Consider the following 21,373-nt stretch of genomic DNA (forward strand, 5'->3'; position numbering starts at 1 on the left):
TGGATAAGGCACTAGCTTTCTAAGTCAGGAATTGTGGGTTTGAGTCCCATCTGGGGTGACGCATGTTTTTGGTTAGCACTGCTGCCTCAGAGCTACAGAGTTCCGGGTTCAGTTCCGCCCTTGCGTTACTGTCTGTGTGGAGTTTGCACTTTTCCCCACCGTGTCTGCGTGGGTTTCCTCCCATCGTCCAAAGATGTGCAGGTTAGGAGGATTGGCCACGCTAAATTGCCCCTTCGTGCACAAAAGTTTAGGTGGAGTTACTGGTGACGGGGATAGGGTAGATGCATGGGGTGCTCTTTCCAGGTTCCATTGCAGACTCGTGGGCCAAATGGCCTCCTTTTGCACTGTAAATTCTATCTATCTGTCTAAAATTTACCATCCAGCCACCTCAGGAAGAGATACAGAGAGGTGACCAAACCGAGGTCAACGAGCGGTGTTTGAAGTAGCATTCCGATCTAAAGCACACAGGGGGGAGAAAGGTGGAGAGGTTGGGGGAGGGAATTCAAACAGACCGCGTGCAGAACAGAATATTATATGAGATCAATTTTTGGCCAAGAGTTGGTTTGGTGATGTGGGTGCGCTGGTGACAGCAGATTTGATCGAGAGGGGGGCAGTACTCAGGGAGCAAGACCCATTGACTATCAGCTGGCACAGCCGGGCAGAGTGTTGGGTATCAGGGTGTTGGGTATCAGAGTGTTGTGTATCAGAGTGTTGGGTATCAGGGTGTTGGGTATCAGAGTGTTGGGTATCAGGGTGTTGGGTATCAGGGTGTTGGGTATCAGGGTGTTGGGTATCAGAGTGTTGGGTATCAGAGTGTTGGGTATCAGGGTGTTGGGTATCAGGGTGTTGGGTATCAGGGTGTTGGGTATCAGAGTGTTGGGTATCAGGGTGTTGGGTATCAGGGTGTTGGGTATCAGGGTGTTGGGTATCAGGGTGTTGGGTATCAGGGTGTTGGGTATCAGAGTGTTGGGTACCAGGGTGTTGGGTATCAGGGTGTTGGGTATCAGAGTGTTGGGTATCAGGGTGTTGGGTATCAGGGTGTTGGGTATCAGGGTGTTGGGTATCAGGGTGTTGGGTCTCGGGCTGAGGCAACGGGATTCGGTTCTCATGAACAAGAGGGCGCGAGGGGAGATTGGGGAGCAACTAGAAAAAAGATACGAGTTCAGCATTGGGACAGCAGGAATCTCAGAGGAGCTTTAGCCCAGTTACCGAGGGGGACGGCAGGAAGCAACGGAAGCAGCTGATTGGATGTGGTCTCAACCCTCATGGCCAGCGGCTTAATGAAGAAAATCACAAGTCAATCTTCGTCATTCTTCACACATTGTTGGAGATGAGGACTGAGGGGGAGAGATGATTTTTCGTGGAGGAGAAGTGGCTCTCATTGCGTTCCAGGATGAATAGAGGCCAGATCTAGCCAAGAGGAGTACCACCTGATAGTGTCCTCAGGTGGGTATCAGTGCGCGATGAACCTCATGGACGGGATGGTAAGGTCCTAGCCTCCTGAGCCAGGGAGAGCGGGTTTGAGTCGCCACTGGAGTGATGTCCAGTTAAAGATCGACACCATGGCGTTTTCAGCAGTGTGTGTAATGGATGGGGTCAGGGTCCTTCCTTTGGATTCCTGCATTTCCCATTTCTTTGACTTTGTCACTATCATTTTTGATCCATGGATATTTAATGGAGAGGCACCTTTAAGTTGAGCAGCTGAAGTGAGTAGGGGAACGCGGAGAGAAGGCAGGAACGTGAGCTTAGTGAGTGTCAGAGCAGCCATGGGCTTATTAAACGGCAGAGCAGGCTCGAAGGGCCGAATGGCCACCTCCTGTTCCTATTTGGTATGACCTTCTGGAAGGGACAATTTGCAAAGCGCAGAAGGAGGGGATTGGGATGAATTTGTTTCATGGACCTGCCAAAGAGCGAGGCAGAATATACAGAGGTCTGAAGACCCCCACATCCAGATAGAGAAACAGCTTCTTCTCCACAGCTACTAGACTCCTCAACGACTCTCTCTCGGACTGATGTATATCCTGTAAGAACACTGCTCACGATACCCTGTGCTGCTATTGCTCATGTATTTGATTTGTTTGGCCCCTTGTTCTGCACTGTAACCAATCACTATTTGTCGATGTACTTTGTCGATTATTCTTTTTGTCTACTGTGTACGTACTGCGTACGTTTCCTTGGCCACAGAAAAATGCTTATCACTGTACCTCGGTACAGGTGACAATAAATCAGCATGTAGCCCCAGTGGCCTAATGGGTAAGGCACCGGCCTCCTAAGCCAGCGATTGTGGGTTCAAGTCCCATCTGGGGTGAGGCTCAAATTTAAACATTCTCCCTCTGGCTCATTATAACCCCTCAATTCAATCTCAATCTCAATTCAAATTCACGTCAGCTCCAATCTGCTCTCTTTAAAAATCCCCACGACTTTAGTGAGATGAAGGAAAAGCAGATTCCCGAAGAACAATTGGGTAAACGCTGGAAGATAATCTTTGCAAGGTGAAGAGGCCGGGAGTGGGATGGGTGGCACAGTGGTTAGCACTGTGGCCTTACGGCATCAGTTATCTGGGTTTAGTTCTGGCCTTGGGTCAGTGTGTGGTGGACTTTGCACTCCAACCCCACCCCCGCCCTGAACTTAACATCAACCCCTTTGCTCTTTCCAATCTGGGACCATCTAAGAGCAACTGACAAACCTGAAACTCTGCATGTTTCTCAACTTTCAAAGTGCGCATCCTGAGTGGAAACTATTTTCACCTGTCAAACCTGTCGTCGCTAACAACATCCTGGAGCTATCTACAACAGCAACCTGCCTTTATCTAGCCCCTTTAACGTCCCAAGGCTCTTCACAGGAGCGTGCTCCAACACAATGTTACATCCAGCCTCATCTGGAAGATACCAGGAGAGGTGATCAAAACCGAGGGCCAAGGGGCAAGGTTTAAGCAGCGTTGAGATCTTGTGGAGACAGGGGTAGAGAGCTGGAGGGGGTTTAGGGATGGAATCCCAGAACATAGGGCCCAGGTACGGCCGCCAAGGACGGAGCGATGGAACTCAGGGAAGGGCAAGAGGGCAGGATTGGAGAGACAGAGACCTGGAGAGCCCCGGCAGTTTGGAGGGTGGCAAATGTAACTCCGCTATTTAAAACGGGAAGGAGGGGGAAAAACAGGGAATTACAGACCGGTTCGTACACGAGGAAGGATGTCTTTGTGCGACTGTACTGAGCCTTGGTAAGGCCACACCTGGAGTATTGTGGGCAGTTTTGGTCCCCTTACCTAAGAAAGGATATACTTGCCCTAGAGGGAGCGCAGCGAAGGTTCACCAGACAAATTCCTGGGATGGCAGGATTGACGGATGAGGAGAGATTGAGTCAACTGGACCTGCATTCCCTGGAATTTAGACGAATGAGAGGGGACCTGAATGATATGACCCCTTGCCTCCAACGCATTCTGTTTAAACTCCGGCGGTATGATTTCCAGCTCCTATACACCCCAGGCAAGGACCTGATCATAGCCGTCGCTTTGTCCAGGGTAGTCAACACCCCGTGTGACCCAGAGGGGCTAGTCTGGCAAGTTGACGCCCCTGTGGCCTTCACAGCCTCCAATCTGCCGGTCACGGATGAACGTCTTATCCACATTCGGTGCGAGACTGCAGCTGACCCCCTACTACAGCGTGTCATGCGCCACATGACGGACGGGTGGCTCAAGGGCCAATACCCGCAGTTCTACAATATCAGAGACGATCTGGCATAGTCGATGATGTCTTCCTGAAGCTGGACCGCATCGTGATCCCGCACAGCATGCGCCAGCTCGTTTTGGAACAGCTACACGAGGGCCATCTTGGCGTGGAGAAGTGCCGCTGGAGGGCCCGAGAGGCTGTGTACTGGCCCGGCATCAATGAGGACATCGCCAACACTGTGCTCAACTGCCCCACCTGTCAGCGGTTCCAGCTGGTCCAACCACGTGAGACCCTACAGCCCCATGAGTTGGTCACGTCCTCTTGGTCTAAGGTAGGCGTTGACCTGTTCCATGCGCAGGGCAGGGACTATGTTCTGATTGCAGACTATTTTTTGAACTACCCGGAGGTCGTACGCCTGCACGACATCACATCATCGGCGGTCATCCGTGCCTGCAAGGAGACCTTTGCTCGACACGGCATCCCACTCACTGTGATGTCGGACAATGGCCCCTGCTTCGCGAGCCAGGAATGGTCCAACTTTGCCAGGTGGTACAACTTTGTGCATGTGACATCCAGTCCCCTGTACCCCCAATCCAACGGCAAAGCGAAAAAAGGCATCCACATCGTCAAATGGCTCCTCTGCAAGGCTGCCTTGCAGGATCCGACTTCAACCTCGCCTTGCTGGCCTATCGTTCGGCCCCACTGTCCACGGGCCTGTCGCCAGCCCAGCTGCTCATGGGTCGCACCCTCAGGACCACAGTGCCGTCCATTCACGTCCCAGACCTCGACCAGGTTCCGGTCCTTCAGCGGATGGAACAGTCAAGGCGGCGCATGACGCTCGGGCGACTGATCTCCCTGCTCTGGCGCCGGATGACAACGTCCGCATCCATCTTCCGGAGGGTGGCTGCTCTGCAACTGCTGTGGTTCTTCGGCAGGTGTCTCCTCGCTCGTTCCTGGTTCGTCTGCCAGATGGTTCCATTCGCCGCCGCAATCGGCGTGCCCTTCGTCTTGTTCCACGCTCGCTACGTGATCCTCCACCGGTGCCACGCCCTCCTGTTGTCCCCAACCTGAACTATGTGGAGATTCCGAATACTCTGCATCCTCCTCACTCTGCCGTGGCCCAGCCCGTTCCTCAGCCGGTGGCTCCTGACCCACCCTTGAGGCGGTCAACCAGAATTCGTCGCCCACCTCAGAGACTTGTCTTATGAGTTTTATGATGTTGGACTCTTTGATCTGTTCTGTTATCCTGTTTCATCGTTCCAGTAGTTTGTATATAATGTTCATTTCGTTGTTGGTGTGTCACCCTATTTCTCTGCACCAGGCACCTTCCCGTGTAAATAGAATAGCCTCATGTACATAGTCATGTAAGTAACACGCACACTCATAGTCAGGTACATTCACAACACGATATTTATTGTCACGCAGGCACATGTTCTTTATATAAAAGGGGGGATGTCATAATATACACCAGTATATTATGGTGCAGACTCACACACACACTGATGGACATGCAGTGGGACCAATCACCACACACAACACCGTAGCCAATCACCAGTGAGAGCACATGCACTATAAAGATGGGGGAGAGGAGAGTTCCGGCTGATTCTAGTAGCAGCCAGCTCGGAGCACAGAGCTCACAGCCTGCAACACAGACATTCACCATGTGCTGAGTGCATCACCTGGTTAGGACTTGGCACGGGTCAACAGTTAAAGCTGGTTTTGCATTTACCCACAGTTCAAGTATGTTAATATAGTTAACCTTATAATAAAATAGAGTTGCACCACTTCCAGTGTTGGTGACCTGTTTGTGATCCAGAACACACAAAACATCAGCCCCTTTATGAAAACAGATTCTTGAGACTCCCTCTGCTGGTACTATTCCGTATAGGAAGTGCACATGAACAACATGCACATTGGATTTGCAATACACTACAGGTGGCAAATGACAGCGTGCACCACTGACCTCGGAGAAATCCGCCCACAAATACCCAACAATCAATGTGGCGAAGGTTCAACTGTGATGCCAGGAATGATGCCAGGGGAAACGAGGCGGTGACTCACCCGAGCTGCCCTATGGAGGAGGTTCACCTACTTGCATCACTGCGTGCCAGTCCGCCTGGTGAGGTTCTCAACACTCACCGCCTCTGCCACCTCCGCCCAGGCCCGGTTGACCACTGTGAGGTGACAGCCTCCTGCCCACCCTGCGTAAGAGGGCATCCCACCTCTCCTCTGCCACATCCAACATTCGATCACGCTCCACATCCGCAAATTGTGGCGGGGAGGGGGGGGTGGGGGAGCAGCTCTTCGTGGAGCCATCGTCTCGGATGCAATGGGTGTTTATAAGCATCTCCATTGTCAAGCTCTCCAGCGCCAATTCCGGCCCCAGCGAATCCAAAGCGGCAAGAAGAAGAAATGGTCCCGATTCACGTGGACAGAGTGCTGGCCCATTGGCACGTCATGAATTGGTTGACAAATAGCGCCCCCAATGGGGGCGGGCACTGCAAGCAATTCAGTCACGGCATCAATCAAAGCACAATTGAAAAGAGGCTGCTGATGGGGACCGAACATCTCTGAAATGTCTCGTGTTTCTCAAAGTGCTCATCATGAATGGAAACTATTTTCACCCGCCATTGCTAACTACACCCTGAATTGGAATTTGAATTTAATTTATGGTCATGTGTCCCGAGGTACAGTGAAAAGTATTGTTCTGTACACAACAACGATAGCCTGCATTTATCTAGCCCGTTTAATGCTCCAAGGCTCTTCTCAGGAGCTTGTTCCAACCAAATACAGATTGTTTAGCTGAGTTGGCTGGAGAGTTGGCGTGATGCAGAGCGAGGCCGGCATAGAATCAGTGAATCATAGAATCTACAGCGCAGAAGGAGGCCATTCGGCCCATCGGGTCTGCACCGGCCCTTGGAAGCACCTGACTTCAGCTCACGCCTCCACCTTATCCCCGTAACTCCACGTAACCTTTTGGATACCGTGGGGCAAAGGAAAAATCAGTCTGTGGTCATCTGGGACCATGGAGTCGTTACTTCGAGCATGGTTACCCTGTGGCCTACTGGATAAAGCATTGGCTTCTTCAACCAGGGGTTGTGGGTTCAAGTTCCATTTGGGGTGATGAATATTTTGGGGGCGGCTCGGGTGGCACAGTAGTTAGCACTGCTGCCTCACAGCTCCAGGGTTCCGGATTCAATTCTGCCCTTGTGCGAATGTCTGTGTGGAGTTTGCCCTTTCCCCCACCGTATCTGCGTGGGTTTCCTCCCACAGTCCTAAGACGTGCAGGTCAGTCTGAAGACCCGCACATCTTTTTCGAGGAGGTCACTAAGATGATTGATGCAGGTAGGGCAGTGGATGTTGTCTATATGGACTTCAGTAAGGAATTTGACAAGGTCCCTCATGGTAGACTAGTACAAAACGTGAAGTTACACGGGATCAGGGGTGAGCTGGCAAGGTGGATACAGAACTGGCTAGGTCATAGACGGCAGAGAGTAGCAATGGAAGGATGCTTTTCTAATTGGAGGGCTGTGACCAGTGGTGTTCCACAGGGATCAGTGCTGGGACCTTTGCTGTTTGTAGTAGAGATAAATGATTTGGAGGAAAATGTAACTGGTCTGATTAGTATGTTTGCAGACGACACAAAGGTTGGTGGAATTGCGGATAGCGATGAGGACTGTCAGAGGATACAGCAGGATTTAGATTTTTTGGAGACTTGGGCGGAGAGATGGCAGATGGAGTTTAATCCGGACAAATGTGAGGTAATGCATTTTGGAAGGTCTAATGGTAGGGAATATACAGTGAATGGTAGAACCCTCAAGAGTATTGAAAGTCAAAGAGATCTTGGAGTACAGGTCCACAAGTCACTGAAAGGGGCAACACAGGTGGAGAAGGTAGTCAAGAAGGCATACGGCATGCTTGCCTTCATTAGCCGGGGCATTGAGTATAAGAATTGGCAAGTCATGTTGCAGCTGTATAGAACCTTAGTTAGGCCACACTTGGAGTATAGTGTTCAATTCTGGTCGCCACACTACCAGAAGGATGTGGAGGCTTTAGAGAGGGTGCAGAAGAGATTTACCAGAATGTTGCCTGGTATGGAGGGCATTAGCTATGTGGAGCGGTTGAATGAACTCGGTTTGTTCTCACTGGAACAAAGGAGGTTGAGGGGAGACCTGATAGAGGTCTACAAAATTATGAGGGGCATAGACAGAGTGGATAGTCAGAGGCTTTTCCCCAGGGTAGAGGGGTCAATTACTAGGGGGCATAGGTTTAAGGTGAGAGGGGCAAGGTTTAGAGTAGATGTATGAGGCAGGTTTTTTAAGCAGAGGGTAGTGGGTGCCTGGAACTCGCTACCGGAGGAGGCGGTGGAAGCAGGGACGCTAGTGACATTTAAGGGGCATCTTGACAAATACATGAATAGGATGGGAATAGAGGGATACGGACCCAGGAAGTGTAGAAGATTGTAGTTTAGTCGGGCAGCATGGTCGGCACGGGCTTGGAGGGCCGAAGGGCCTGTTCCTGTGCTGTACTTTTCTTTGTTCTTTGTTTGTTCTTTGTTTGTATCTAGATATAGGAACAGCTTCTTCCCCACAGCTACAAGACTCCTCAACGACTCTCCCACGGACAGATCTGTTCCCTGTAAGAACACTATTCACTACGCCCTATGCTGCTCCTGCTCATGTATTTGCTTTGTTTGGCCCCTTGTTCTGCACTGTAACCAATCACTGTTTGTTGATGTACTTTGTCGATTATTCTTTTGGTCCACTGTGTACGTACTGCGTACGTTTCCTTGGCTGCAGAAAAGTGCTTATCACTGGACTTCGGTACATGTGACAATAAATCAATCAATCAATCAAGACGTCCAAATTTCACTTATTGGTATGTGGCCCTAGTGGCCTAATGGATAAGGCACTGGCTTTCTAAGCCAGGGATTGTGGGTTCAAGTCCCATCTGGGGTGGTGCTCAATTTTAAACATTCTCCCTCTGGCTCATTCAACCCCTCAATTCAATCTCAATCTCAATTCAAATTCACGTCAGCTACAATCTGCTCTCTTTAAAAATCCCCACGACTTTAGTGATATGAAGGAAAAGCAGATTCCCGAAGAACAATTGGATAAACGCTGGAAGATAATCTTTGCAAGGTGAAGCGGCCGGGAGTGGGATGGCTGGCACAGTGGTTAGCACTGTGGCCTCACAGCACCAGCGATCTGGGTTCAGTTCTGGCCTTGGGTCAGTGTGTGGTGGAGTTTGCCCTCCAACCCCACCCCCGCCCTGAACTTAACATCAACCCCTTTGCTCTTTCCAATCTGGGACCATCTAAGAGCAATTGACAAACCTGAAACTCTGCATGTTTCTCAACTTTCAAAGTGCGCATCCTGAGTGGAAACTATTTTCACCTGTCAAATCTGTCGTCGCCAATAACATCCTGGAGCTATCTACAACAGCAACCTGCCTTTATCCACCCCCTTTAACGACCCAAGGCTCTTCACAGGAGCGTGCTCCAACACAATGTTACATCCAGCCTCATCTGAAAGATACCAGGAGAGGTGATCAAAACCGGGGGCCAAGGGGCAAGGTTTAAGCAGCGTTGAGATCTTGTGGAGACAGGGGTAGAGAGCTGGAGGGGGTTTAGGGATGGAATCCCAGAACATAGGGCCCAGGCACGGCCGCCAACGACGGAGCGATGGAACTCAGGGAAGGACAAGAGGGCAGGATTGGAGAGACAGAGACCTGGAGAGCACCGGCTGTTTGGAGGGTGGCAAATGTAACTCCGCTATTTAAAACGGGAAGGAGGGGGAAAAACAGGGAATTACAGACCGGTTCGTACAAGAGGAAGGATGTCTCACTGCGGCTGTACTGAGCCTTGGTAAGGCCACACCTGGAGTATTGTGGGCAGTTTTGGTCTCCTTACCTAAGAAAGGATATACTTGCCCTAGAGGGAGCACCGCGAAGGTTCACCAGACTAATTCCTGGGATGGCAGGATTGGTGGATGAGGAGAGATTGAGTCAACTGGACCTGCATTCCCTGGAATTTGGAAGAATGAGAGGGGATCTAATTGAAATTTATAAAATGCTGACAGGGTTGGACAGACTGTATTCCTCTGGCTGGGGGGAGGGGTGTCTAGAACAAGGGGTCACAGGCTGAGGATACAGAGAAGGCCATTTCGGACTGAGATGAGGAGAAATGTCTTCATTCAGAGGGTAGTGAATGTGTGGAATAAATGTATATATATTTAAGGAGGAAGTAGATTTCTGGACTCTAAAGGCAGTAAGGGGTGTGGCGAGAGCGCAGGAGAACACCCTTAAGATAGAGGATCAGCCACAATAGTATTCTCGTCAGATCTCGTCTGATCTCGGAAGCTAAGCAGACTCAGGCCTGGTTAGTACTAATAATATGATCAGGGATAGTCAGCATGGCTTTGTGAAGGGTAGGTCATGCCTCACAAACCTTATTGAGTTCTTTGAGAAGGTGACTGAACAGGTAGACGAGGGTAGAGCAGTTGATGTGGTGTAAATGGATTTCAGCAAAGCGTTTGATAAGGTTCCCCACGGTAGGCTACTGCAGAAAATACGGAGGCTGGGGATTGAGGGTGATTTAGAGATGTGGATCAGAAATTGGCTAGCTGAAAGAAGACAGAGGGTGGTGGTTGATGGGAAATGTTCAGAATGGAGTTTAGTTACAAGTGGCGTACCACAAGGATCTGTTCTGGGGCCGTTGCTGTTTGTCATTTTTATCAATGACCTAGAGGAAGGCGCAGAAGGGTGGGTGAGTAAATTTGCAGACGATACTAAAGTCGGTGGTGTTGTCGATAGTGTGGAAGGATGTAGCAGGTTACAGAGGGATATAGATAAGCTGCAGAGCTGGGCTGAGAGGTGGCAAATGGAGTTTAATGTAGAGAAGTGTGAGGTGATTCACTTTGGAAGGAATAACAGGAATGCGGAATATTTGGCTAATGGTAAAGTTCTTGGAAGTGTGGATGAGCAGAGGGATCTAGGTGTCCATGTACATAGATCCCTGAAAGTTGCCACCCAGGTTGATAGGGTTGTGAAGAAGGCCTATGGAGTGTTGGCCTTTATTGGTAGAGGGATTGAGTTCCGGAGTCAGGACGTCATGTTGCAGCTGTACAGAACTCTGGTACGGCTGCATTTGGAGTATTGCGTACAGTTCTGGTCACCGCATTATAGGAAGGACATGGAGGCTTTGGAGCGGGTGTAGAGGAGATTTACCAGGATGTTGCCTGGTATGGAGGGAAAATCTTATGAGGAAAGGCTGATGGACTTGAGGTTGTTTTCGTTGGAGAGAAGAAGGTTAAGAGGAGACTTAATAGAGGCATACAAAATGATCAGGGGGTTAGATAGGGTGGACAGTGAGAGCCTTCTCCCGCGGATGGAAATGGCTGGCACGAGGGGACATAACTTTAAACTGAGGGGTAATAGATATAGGACAGACGTAGGTTCTTTACGCAAAGAGTGGTGAGGCCGTGGAATGCCCTACCTGCAACAGTAGTGAACTCGCCAACATTGAGGGCATTTAAAAGTTTATTGGATAAACATATGGATGATAATGGCATAGTGTAGGTTAGATGGCTTTTGTTTCGGTGCAACATCGTGGGCCGAAGGGCCTGTACTGCGCTGTATTGTTCCATGTTCTATATTGAAGGGCAAGGCAGGCTCGAAGGGCCAAATGGCCTCCTTAAAGAGAGCAAGCTCGGAGATGAAGTGAATTTGAATTGAGATAAAGTTGACACAGGGCTGTGATGGGCCAGAGGGTGAATGTTTAAAAATGAGAACCACCCCAGATGGGACTCGAACCCACAATCCCTGGCTGAGGAGGCCAGTGCCTTATCCATTAGGCCACTGGGGCTACATTTGACACGCAGCCAATCTAAGAGCAATTGACAGCTCTGAAATGCGTTAAGCTTCTCAGGTTTCAAGGTGTCAATAAAAGCCAATGACCGCAGATGCTGACAAAGAGTCAAAACATTAGCTCCCTTCTCGCTCCACAGAAGCTGTCAGACCTGCAGAGATTGTCCAGCATTTTCTGTTCAAGGTGTTCATGGCTGGCACATCTTTGGACTGTGGGAGGAAACCGGAGCACCCGGAAGAAACCCCGCAGACACGGAGAGAACATGCAGACTCCGCACAGTTAGTGACTGAAGCCAGGCCCCTGGCCTTGTGAAGCAACAGTGCTGACCACTGTACCAACCTGCCACCCCAATACAGAGGATGGCTCCAGATGTGCGTCCAAGCTTGGGAGATAGGGCACAGGCAATGCCATTTGAATCAGGAAGAGTGATGAAGCGACTCTGTGACAGCTTCCTTGTTGGAGCTACCATCCAATTGCCTCGGTGCTTTTACTGAATCTGCTTCCCTTAGCTCCCTGTGGCCACGGGGATTGTTGAAGAGAGCAGATTGGAGCTGGAATGAATTTGAATGGAGATTGAATTGAGGGGCTCTGAGGAGCCAGCGAGAGAATGTTTCAAAATACACACACCACCCCAGATGGGACTTGAACCCACAATCCCTGGCTTAGGAGGTCAGTGCCTTATCCATTAGGCCACTGGGGCTACATGTCACGCAACCTCAATCAAAGCACAATTGAAACTAGGCTGCCGATGGGGACCGAACATCTCTGAAATGTCTCGTGTTTCTCAAAGTGCTCGTCATGAATGGAAACTATTTTCACCCGCCATTGCTAACAACATCCTGAATTGGAATCTGAATTTAATTTATTGTCACGTGTACCGAGGTACAGTGAAAAGTATTGTTCTGTGTACAGTCCAGACTGATCATTCCGTACATGAGAGAAATATAGGACATGCATAAGTACACAATGTAATGTATTCTTGGTGCCATCAACAACGATAGCCTGCATTTATCTAGCCCCTTTAATGCTCCAAGGCTCTTCTCAGGAGCCTGTTCCAACCAAATACAGATTGTTTAGCTGAGTTGGCGGGAGAGTTGGCGTGATGCAGAGCGAGGCCGGCATAGAATCAGTGAATCATAGAATCTACAGTGCAGAAGGAGGCCATTCGGCCCATCGGGTCTGCACCGGCCCTTGGAAGCAGCACCTGACTTCAGCTCACGCCTCCACCTTATCCCCGTAACTCCACCTTACCTTTTGGATGCTATGGGGCAAAGGAAAAATTAGTCTATGGTCATCTGGGACTATGGAGTCTTTATTCACTGCATGGAGCCCCAGTGGCCTAATGGATAAGGCACTAGCTTTCTAAGTCATGGGTTGTGTGTTTGAGTCCCATCTGGGGTGAAGCATGTTTTTGGTTAGCACTGCTGCCTCAGAGCTACAGAGTTCCGGGTTCAATTCCGCCCTTGTGTGACTGTCTGTGTGGAGTTTGCACTTTTCCCCACCGTGTCTGCGTGGGTTTCCTCCCACAGTCCAAAGATGTGCAGGTTAGGAGGATTGGCCACGCTAAATTGCCCCTTCGTGCACAAAAGTTTAGGTGGAGTTACTGGGTTACGGGGATAGGGTAGATGCATGGGGTGCTCTTTCCAGGTTCCATTGCAGACTCGATGGGCCAAATGGCCTCCTTTTGCACTGCAAATTCTATCTATCTGTCTACAATTTACCATCCAGCCGCCTCAGGAAGATATACGGAGAGGTGATCAAACCGAGGTCAACGAGCGGTGTTTGAAGTAGCATTCCGATCTAAAGCACACAGGGGGGAGAAAGGTGCAGAGGTTGGGGGAGGGAATTCAAACAGACCGCGTGCAGGACAGAATATTATATGAGATCAATTCTTGTCCAAGAGTTGGTTTGGTGATGTGGGTGGGCTGGTGACAGCAGATTTGATCGAGAGGGGGGCAGTACCCAGGGTGCAAGAGCCATTGACTATCAGCTGGCACGGCCGGGCAGAGTGTTGGGTATCAGGGTGTTGGGTATCAGGGTGTTGGGTATCAGGGTGTTGGGTATCAGGGTGTTGGGTATCAGAGTGTTGGGTATCAGGGTGTTGTGTATCAGAGTGTTGGGTATCAGAGTGTTGGGTATCAGGGTGTTGGGTATCAGGGTGTTGGGTATCAGGGTGTTGGGTATCAGGGTGTTGGGTACCAGGGTGTTGGGTATCAGGGTGTTGGGTATCAGGGTGTTGGGTATCAGAGTGTTGGGTATCAGGGTGTTGGGTATCAGGGTGTTGGGTATCAGGGTGTTGGGTATCAGAGTGTTGGGTATCAGGGTGTTGGGTATCAGAGTGTTGGGTATCAGGGTGTTGGGTATCAGGGTGTTGGGTATCAGGGTGTTGGGTATCAGGGTGTTGGGTATCGGGCTGAGGCACCGGGATTCGGTTCTCATGAACAAGAGGGCGCGAGGAGAGATTTGGGAGCAACTAGAAAAAAGGGACGTGTTCAGCATTGGGACAGCAGGAATCTCAGAGGAGGTTTAGCCCAGTTACCGAGGGGGACGGCAGGAAGCAACGGAAGCAGCTGATTGGATGTGGTCTCAACCCTCATGACCAGGGGCGTAATGAAGAAAATCACAAGTCAATCGTCAATTCTTCACACGTTGTTGGAGATGAGGGCTGAGGGGGAGAGATGATTTTTCGTGGAGGAGAAGTGGCTCTCATTGCGTTCCAGGATGAATAGAGGCCAGATCTAGCCAAGAGGAGTACCACCTGATCGTGTCCTTAGGTGGGTAACAGTGCGCGATGAACCTCATGGATGGGATGGTAAGGTCCTAGCCTCCTGAGCCAGGGAGAGCGGGTTTGAGTCGCCACTGGAGTGATGTCCAGTTAAAGATCGACACCATGGCGTTTTCAGCAGTGTGTGTAATGGATGGGGTCAGGGTCCTTCCTTTGGATTCCTGTATTTCCCATTTCTTTGACTTTGTCGCTATCATTTTTGATCCATGGATATTTAATGGAGAGGCACCTTTAAGTTGAGCAGCTGAAGTGAGTAGGGGAACGTGGAGAGAAGGCAGGAACGTGAGCTTAGTGAGTGTCAGAGCAGCCATGGGCTTATTAAACGGCAGAGCAGGCTGAAAGGGCCGAATGGCCTCCTCCTGTCCTATTTGTTATGACCTTCTGGAAGGGACAATTTGCAAGGCGCAGAAGGAGGGGATTGGGATGAATTTGTTTCATGGACCTGCCAAAGAGCCAGGCAGAATATACAGAGGTCTGAAGACCCCCACATCCTGATATAGAAACAGCTTCTTCCCCACAGCTACTAGACTCCTCAACGACTCTCCCTCGCACTGATGTATATCCTGTAAGAACACTGTTCACGATACCCTGTGCTGCTATTGCTCATGTATTTGCTTTGTTTGGCCCCTTGTTCTGCACTGTAACCAATCACTATTTGTCGATGTACTTTGTCGATTATTCTTTTTGTCTACTGTGTACGTACTGCGTACGTTTCCTTGGCCGCAGAAAAATGCTTATCACTGTACCTCGGTACATGTGACAATAAATCGATCAAGACGTCCAAATTTCACTTATCAGCCTGTGGCCCTAGTGGCCTAATGGATAAGGCACTGGCTTTCTAAGCCAGGGATTGTGGGTTCAAGTCCCATCTGGGGTGGGCTCAATTTTAAACATTCTCCCTCTGGCTCATTTAACCCCTCAATTCAATCTCAATCTCAATTCAAATTCACGTCAGCTCCAATCTGCTCTCTTTAAAAATCCCGACAACTTTAGTGAGATGAAGGAAAAGCAGATTCCCGAAGAACAATTGGGTAAACGCTGGAAGATAATCTTTGCAAGGTGAAGAGGCCGGGAGTGGGATGGGTGGCACAGTGGTTAGCACTGTGGCCTCACGGCACCAGTGATCTGGGTTCAGTTCTGGCCTTGGGTCAGTGTGTGGTGGAGTTTGCCCTCCAACCCCACCCCACCGTGAACTTAACATCAACCCCTTTGCTCTTTCCAAACTGGGACCATCTAATAGCAACTGACAAACCTGAAACTCTGCATGTTTCTCAACTTGCAAAGTGCGCATCCTGAGTGGAAACTATTTTCACCTGTCAAACCTGTCGTCGCTAGCAACATCCTGGAGCTATCTACAACAGCAACCTGCCTTTATCTAGCCCCTTTAACGTCCCAAGGCTCTTCACAGGAGCGCGCTCCAACACGATGTTACACCCAGCCTCACCTGGAAGGTGCCAGGAGAGGTGATCAAAACCGAGGGCCAAGGGGCAAGGTTTAAGCAGCATTGAGATCTTGTGGAGACAGGGGTAGAGAGCTGGAGGGGGTTTAGGGATGGAATCCCAGAACATAGGGCCCAGGCACGGCCGCCACCGGCGGAGCGGAGTTGACACAAGGCTCTGATGATAGTTGACAAATACCGCCCCCCAATGGGGGCAGGCACTGCAAGCAATTCAGTCCCGGCGTCAACACTTAGACTCAAACGGAGAATTCTGCCCAACATTTCAGATGTGTGGACTTGCCAAGAATCTGACAGTGCCGAACGGGGCCCTTCGGCCCATTGTACTGTCCTAGCTCTTTGCTGGAGCTCTGCAGTTAATCCCACTCCCTTCCTCTTTCCTCAACAAATCTTATCTTCCAATGTTTATCCAATTGCCTCGATGCTTTTACTGAATCTGCTTCCCTCAGCTCACTGTCGCCATGGGGATTGTTGAAGAGAGCAGATTGGAGCTGGAACGAATTTGAATGGAGATTGAATGGCGAGGTTCTGAGGAGCCCGTGCGAGAGAATGTTTCAAAACACACACACCACCCCAGATGGGACTCGAAACCATAATCCCTGGTTTACGAGGCCAGTGCCTTATCCATTAGGCCACTGGGGCTACATGTCCCCTTTAATGCTCCAAGGCTCTTCTCAGGAGCCTGTTCCAACCAAATACAGATTGTTTAGCTGAGTTGGCTGGAGAGTTGGCGTGATGCAGAGCGAGGCCGGCATAGAATCAGTGAATCATAGAATCTACAGTGCAGAAGGAGGCCATTCGGCCCATCAGGTCTGCACCGGCCCTTGGAAATAGCACCTGACTTCAGCTCACGCCTCCACCTACTCCCCGTAACTCCACCTTACCTTATGGATACCGTGGGGCAAAGGAAAAATTAGTCTGTGGTCATCTGGGACCATGGAGTCTTTACTTCGAGCATGTTTACCCAGTGGCTTACTGGATAAAGCATTGGCTTCCTCAACCAAGGGTTGTGGGTTTAAGTCCCATCTGGGGTGATGAATGTTTTGGGGGCGGCTCGGGTGGCACAGTAGTTAGCACTGCTGCCTCACAGCTCCAGGGTTCCGGATTCAATTCTGCCCTTGTGCGAATGTCTGTGTGGAGTTTGCCCTTTCCCCCACCGTATCTGCGTGGGTTTCCTCCCACAGTCCTAAGACGTGCAGGTCAGTCTGAAGACCCGCACATCTTTTTCGAGGAGGTCACTAAGATGATTGGTGCAGGTAGGGCAGTGGATGTTGTCTATATGGACTTCAGTAAGGAATTTGACAAGGTCCCTCATGGTAGACTAGTACAAAAGGTGAAGTCACACGGGATCAGGGGTGAGCTGGCAAGGTGGATACAGAACTGGCTAGGTCATAGACGGCAGAGAGTAGCAATGGAAGGATGCTTTTCTAATTGGAGGCCTGTGACCAGTGGTGTTCCACAGGAATCAGTGCTGGGGCCTTTGCTGTTTGTAGTAGCGATAAATGATTTGGAGGAAAATGTAACTGGTCTGATTAGTATGTTTGCAGATGACACAAAGGTTGGTGGAATTGCGGATAGCGATGAGGACTGTCAGAGGATACAGCAGGATTTAGATTTTTTGGAGACTTGGGCGGAGAGATGGCAGATGGAGTTTAATCCGGACAAATGTGAGGTAATGCATTTTGGAAGGTCTAATGCAGGTAGGGAATATACAGTGAATGGTAGAACCCTCAAGAGTATTGAAAGTCAAAGAGATCTTGGAGTACAGGTCCACAGGTCACTGAAAGGGGCAACACAGGTGGAGAAGGTAGTCAAGAAGGCATACGGCATGCTTGCCTTCATTAGCCGGGGCATTGAGTATAAGAATTGGCAAGTCATGTTGCAGCTGTATAGAACCTTAGTTAGGCCACACTTGGAGTATAGTGTTCAATTCTGGTCGCCACACTACCAGAAGGATGTGGAGGCTTTAGAGAGGGTGCAGAAGAGATTTACCAGAATGTTGCCTGGTATGGAGGGCATTAGCTATGTGGAGCGGTTGAATGAACTCGGTTTGTTCTCACTGGAACGAAGGAGGTTGAGGGGCGACCTGATAGAGGTCTACAAAATTATGAGGGGCATAGACAGAGTGGATAGTCAGAGGCTTTTCCCCAGGGTAGAGGGGTCAATTACTAGGGGGCATAGGTTTAAGGTGAGAGGGGCAAGGTTTAGAGTAGATGTATGAGGCAGTTTTTTTAAGCAGAGGGGAGTGGGTGCCTGGAACTCGCTACCGGAGGAGGTGGTGGAAGCAGGGACGCTAGTGACATTTAATGGGCATCTTGACAAATACATGAATAGGATGGGAATAGAGGGATACGGACCCAGGAAGTGTAGAAGATTGTAGTTTAGTCGGGCAGCATGGTCGGCACGGGCTTGGAAGGCCGAAGGGCCTGTTCCTGTGCTGTACTTTTCTTTGTTCTTTGTTTGTTCTTTGTTTGTATCTAGATATAGGAACAGCTTCTTCCCCACAGCTACAAGACTCCTCAACGACTCCCCCTCGGACTGATCTGGTCCCTGTAAGTACACTATTCACGATGCCCTATGCTGCTCCTGCTCATGTATTTGCTTTGTTTGGCCCCTTGTTCTGCACTGTAACCAATCACTATTTGTCGATGTACTTTGTCGATTATTCTTTTGGTCCACTGTGTACGTACTGCGTACGTTTCCTTGGCTGCAGAAAAATGCTTATCACTGGACTTCGGCCCATGTGACAATAAATCAATCAATCAATCAAGACGTCCAAATTTCACATATTGGCATGTGGCCCTAGTGGCCTGATGGATAAGGCACTGGCTTTCTAAGCCAGGGATTGTGGGTTCAAGTCCCATCTGGGGTGAGGCTCAATTTTAAACATTCTCCCTCTGGCTCATTTAACCCCTCAATTCAATCTCAATTCAAATTCACGTCAGCTCCAATCTGCTCTCTTTAAAAATCCCGACGACTTTAGTGAGATGAAGGAAAAGCAGATTCCCGAAGAACAATTGGGTAAACGCTGGAAGATAATCTTTGCAAGGTGACGAGGCCGGGAGTGGGATGGGTAGCACAGTGGTTAGCACTGTGGCCTCACGGCACTAGTGATCTGGGTTCAGTTCTGGCCTTGGGTCAGTGTGTGGTGGAGTTTGCCCCCCAACCCCACCCCCGCCCTGAACTTAACATCAACCCCTTTGCTCTTTCCAATCTGGGACCATCTAAGAGCAATTGACAAAACTGAAACTCTGCATGTTTCTCAACTTTCAAAGTGCGCATCCTGAGTGGAAACTATTTTCACCTGTCAAACCTGTTGTCGCAAATAACATCCTGGAGCTATCTACAACAGCAACCTGCCTTTATCCACCCCCTTTAACGACCCAAGGCTCTTCACAGGAGCGTGCTGCAACACAATGTTACATCCAGCCTCACCTGGAAGATACCAGGAGAGGTGATCAAAACCGAGGGCCAAGGGGCAAGGTTTAAGCAGTGTTGAGATCTTGTGGAGACAGGGGAAGGGAGCTGGAGGGGTTTAGGGATGGAATCCCAGAACATAGGGCCCAGGCACGGCCGCCAACGATGGAGCGATGGAACTCAGGGAAGGGCAAGAGGGCAGGATTGGAGAGACAGAGACCTGGAGAGTCCCGGCAGTTTGGAGGTTGGCAAATGTAACTCCGCTATTTAAAACGGGAAGGCGCGGGAATAGGGGAATTACAGACCAGTTCGTACAAGAGCAAAAATGTCTTACTGCGGCTGTACAGAGCCTTGGTAAGGCCACACCTGGAGTATTGTGGGCAGTTTTGGTCTCCTGACCTAAGAAAGGATATACTTGCCCGAGAGGGAGCGCAGCGAAGGTTCACCAGACTAATTCCTGGGATGGCAGGATTGGCGGATGAGGAGTGATTGAGTCAACTGGACCTGCATTCCCTGGAATTTGGAAGAATGAGAGGGGATCTAATTGAAATTTATAAAATGCTGACAGGGTTGGACAGACTGTGTTCCCTCTGGCTGGGGGGAGGGGTGTCTAAAGCAAGGGGTCACAGGCTGAGGATACAGAGCAGGCCATTTTGGACTGAGATGTGGAGAAATGTCTTCATTCAGAGGGTGTTGAATGTGTGGAATAAATGTATATATATTTAAGGAGGAAGTAGATAGATTTCTGGACTCTAAAGGCAGGAAGGGGTGTGGCGAGAGCGCAGGGGACACCGTTGATATAGAGGATCAGCCACAATAGTATTGAAGGGCAAGGCAGGCTCGAAGGGCCTAATGGCCTCGTTAAAGAGAGCAAGCTTGGAGCTGAAGTGAATTTGAATTGAGATAAAGTTGACACAGGGCTGTGATGAGCCAGAGGGTGAATGTTTAAAAATGAGAACCACCCCAGATGGGACTCGAACCCACAATCCCTGGCTTAGGAGGCCAGTGCCTTATCCATTAGGCCACTGGGGCTACATTTGACACACAGCCAATCTAAGAGCAATTGACAGCTCTGAAATGCGTTAAGCTTCTCAAGTTTCAAGGGTGTTAATAAAAGCCAAAGACCGCAGATGCTGACAAAGAGTCAAAACATTAGCTCCCTTCTCGCTCCACAGAAGCTGCCAGACCTGCAGAGATTGTCCAGCATTTTCTGTTCAAGGTGTTCATGGCTGGCACATCTTTGGACTGCGGGAGGAAACCGGAGCACCCGGAAGAAACCCCGCAGACACGGAGAGAACATGCAGACTCCGCACAGACAGTGACCGAAGCCAGGTCCCTGGCCTTGTGAAGCAACAGTGCTGACCACTGTACCAACCTGCCACCCCAATACAGAGGATAGCCCCAGATGTGCGTCCAAGCTTGGTAGATAGGGCACAGGCAATGCCATTTGAATGAGGAAGAGTGATGAAGCGACTCTGTGACAGCTTCCTTGCTTGTTGGAGCTGCCATCCAATTACCTCGATGCTTTTATTGAATCTGCTTCCCTCAGCTCACTGTCACCATGGGGATTGTTGAAGAGAGCAGATTGGAGCTGGAATGAATTTGAATGGAGAGGTTCTGAGGAGCCAGCGAGAGAATGTTTCAAAATACACACATCACCCCAGATGGGACTCGAACCCACAATCCCTGGCTTAGGAGGCCAGTGCCTTATCCATTAGGCCACTGGGGCTACGTGGTCTTCTGCCTCAATCAAAGCACAATTGAAAAGAGGCTGCCGATGGGGACCGAACATCTCTGAAATGTCTCGTGTTTCTCAAAGTGTTCATCACGAATGGAAACTTTTTTCTCCCGCCATTGCTAACTACACCCTGAATTGGAATCTGAATTTAATTTATTGTCATGTGTACCGAGGTACAGTGAAAAGTATTGTTCTGTGTACAGTCCAGACAGATCGTTCCGTACATGAGAGAAATATAGGACATGCATAAGTACACAATGTAATGTATTCTTGGAGCCATCAACAACGATAGCCTGCATTTATCTAGCCCCTTTAATGATCCAAGGCTCTTCTCAGGAGCTTGTTCCAACCAAATACAGATTGTTTAGCTGAGTTGGCTGGAGAGTTGGTGTGATGCAGAGCGAGGCCGGCATAGAATCAGTGAATCATAGAATCTACAGTGCAG

The 21,373-nt window shown here is 49.8% G+C and overlaps 7 non-coding genes across 7 annotated transcripts; 3 read left to right on the top strand and 4 right to left on the bottom strand.

The window, feature by feature from the left end:
• The first annotated feature begins 2,235 nt into the window (after positions 1–2,235).
• Positions 2,236–2,308, top strand: trnar-ccu (transfer RNA arginine (anticodon CCU)). Its single transcript has one exon. It is a non-coding gene; the product is annotated as a tRNA-Arg (tRNA).
• Positions 2,309–8,550: 6,242 nt separating this feature from the next.
• Positions 8,551–8,623, top strand: trnar-ucu (transfer RNA arginine (anticodon UCU)). The gene has a single exon. It is a non-coding gene; the product is annotated as a tRNA-Arg (tRNA).
• Positions 8,624–11,456: 2,833 nt separating this feature from the next.
• Positions 11,457–11,529, bottom strand: trnar-ccu (transfer RNA arginine (anticodon CCU)). The gene has a single exon. It is a non-coding gene; the product is annotated as a tRNA-Arg (tRNA).
• A 630-nt stretch (positions 11,530–12,159) lies between these two features.
• On the bottom strand, positions 12,160–12,232 carry trnar-ccu (transfer RNA arginine (anticodon CCU)). Its single transcript has one exon. It is a non-coding gene; the product is annotated as a tRNA-Arg (tRNA).
• Positions 12,233–15,121: 2,889 nt separating this feature from the next.
• On the top strand, positions 15,122–15,194 carry trnar-ucu (transfer RNA arginine (anticodon UCU)). Its single transcript has one exon. It is a non-coding gene; the product is annotated as a tRNA-Arg (tRNA).
• Positions 15,195–20,149: 4,955 nt separating this feature from the next.
• On the bottom strand, positions 20,150–20,222 carry trnar-ccu (transfer RNA arginine (anticodon CCU)). Its single transcript has one exon. It is a non-coding gene; the product is annotated as a tRNA-Arg (tRNA).
• Positions 20,223–20,846: 624 nt separating this feature from the next.
• Positions 20,847–20,919, bottom strand: trnar-ccu (transfer RNA arginine (anticodon CCU)). Its single transcript has one exon. It is a non-coding gene; the product is annotated as a tRNA-Arg (tRNA).
• Positions 20,920–21,373: the final 454 nt, after the last annotated feature.

The sequence above is a fragment of the Scyliorhinus torazame genome, chromosome 29 (assembly GCF_047496885.1).
Source record: "Scyliorhinus torazame isolate Kashiwa2021f chromosome 29, sScyTor2.1, whole genome shotgun sequence".
NCBI classification, from domain to species: Eukaryota; Metazoa; Chordata; class Chondrichthyes; order Carcharhiniformes; family Scyliorhinidae; genus Scyliorhinus; species Scyliorhinus torazame.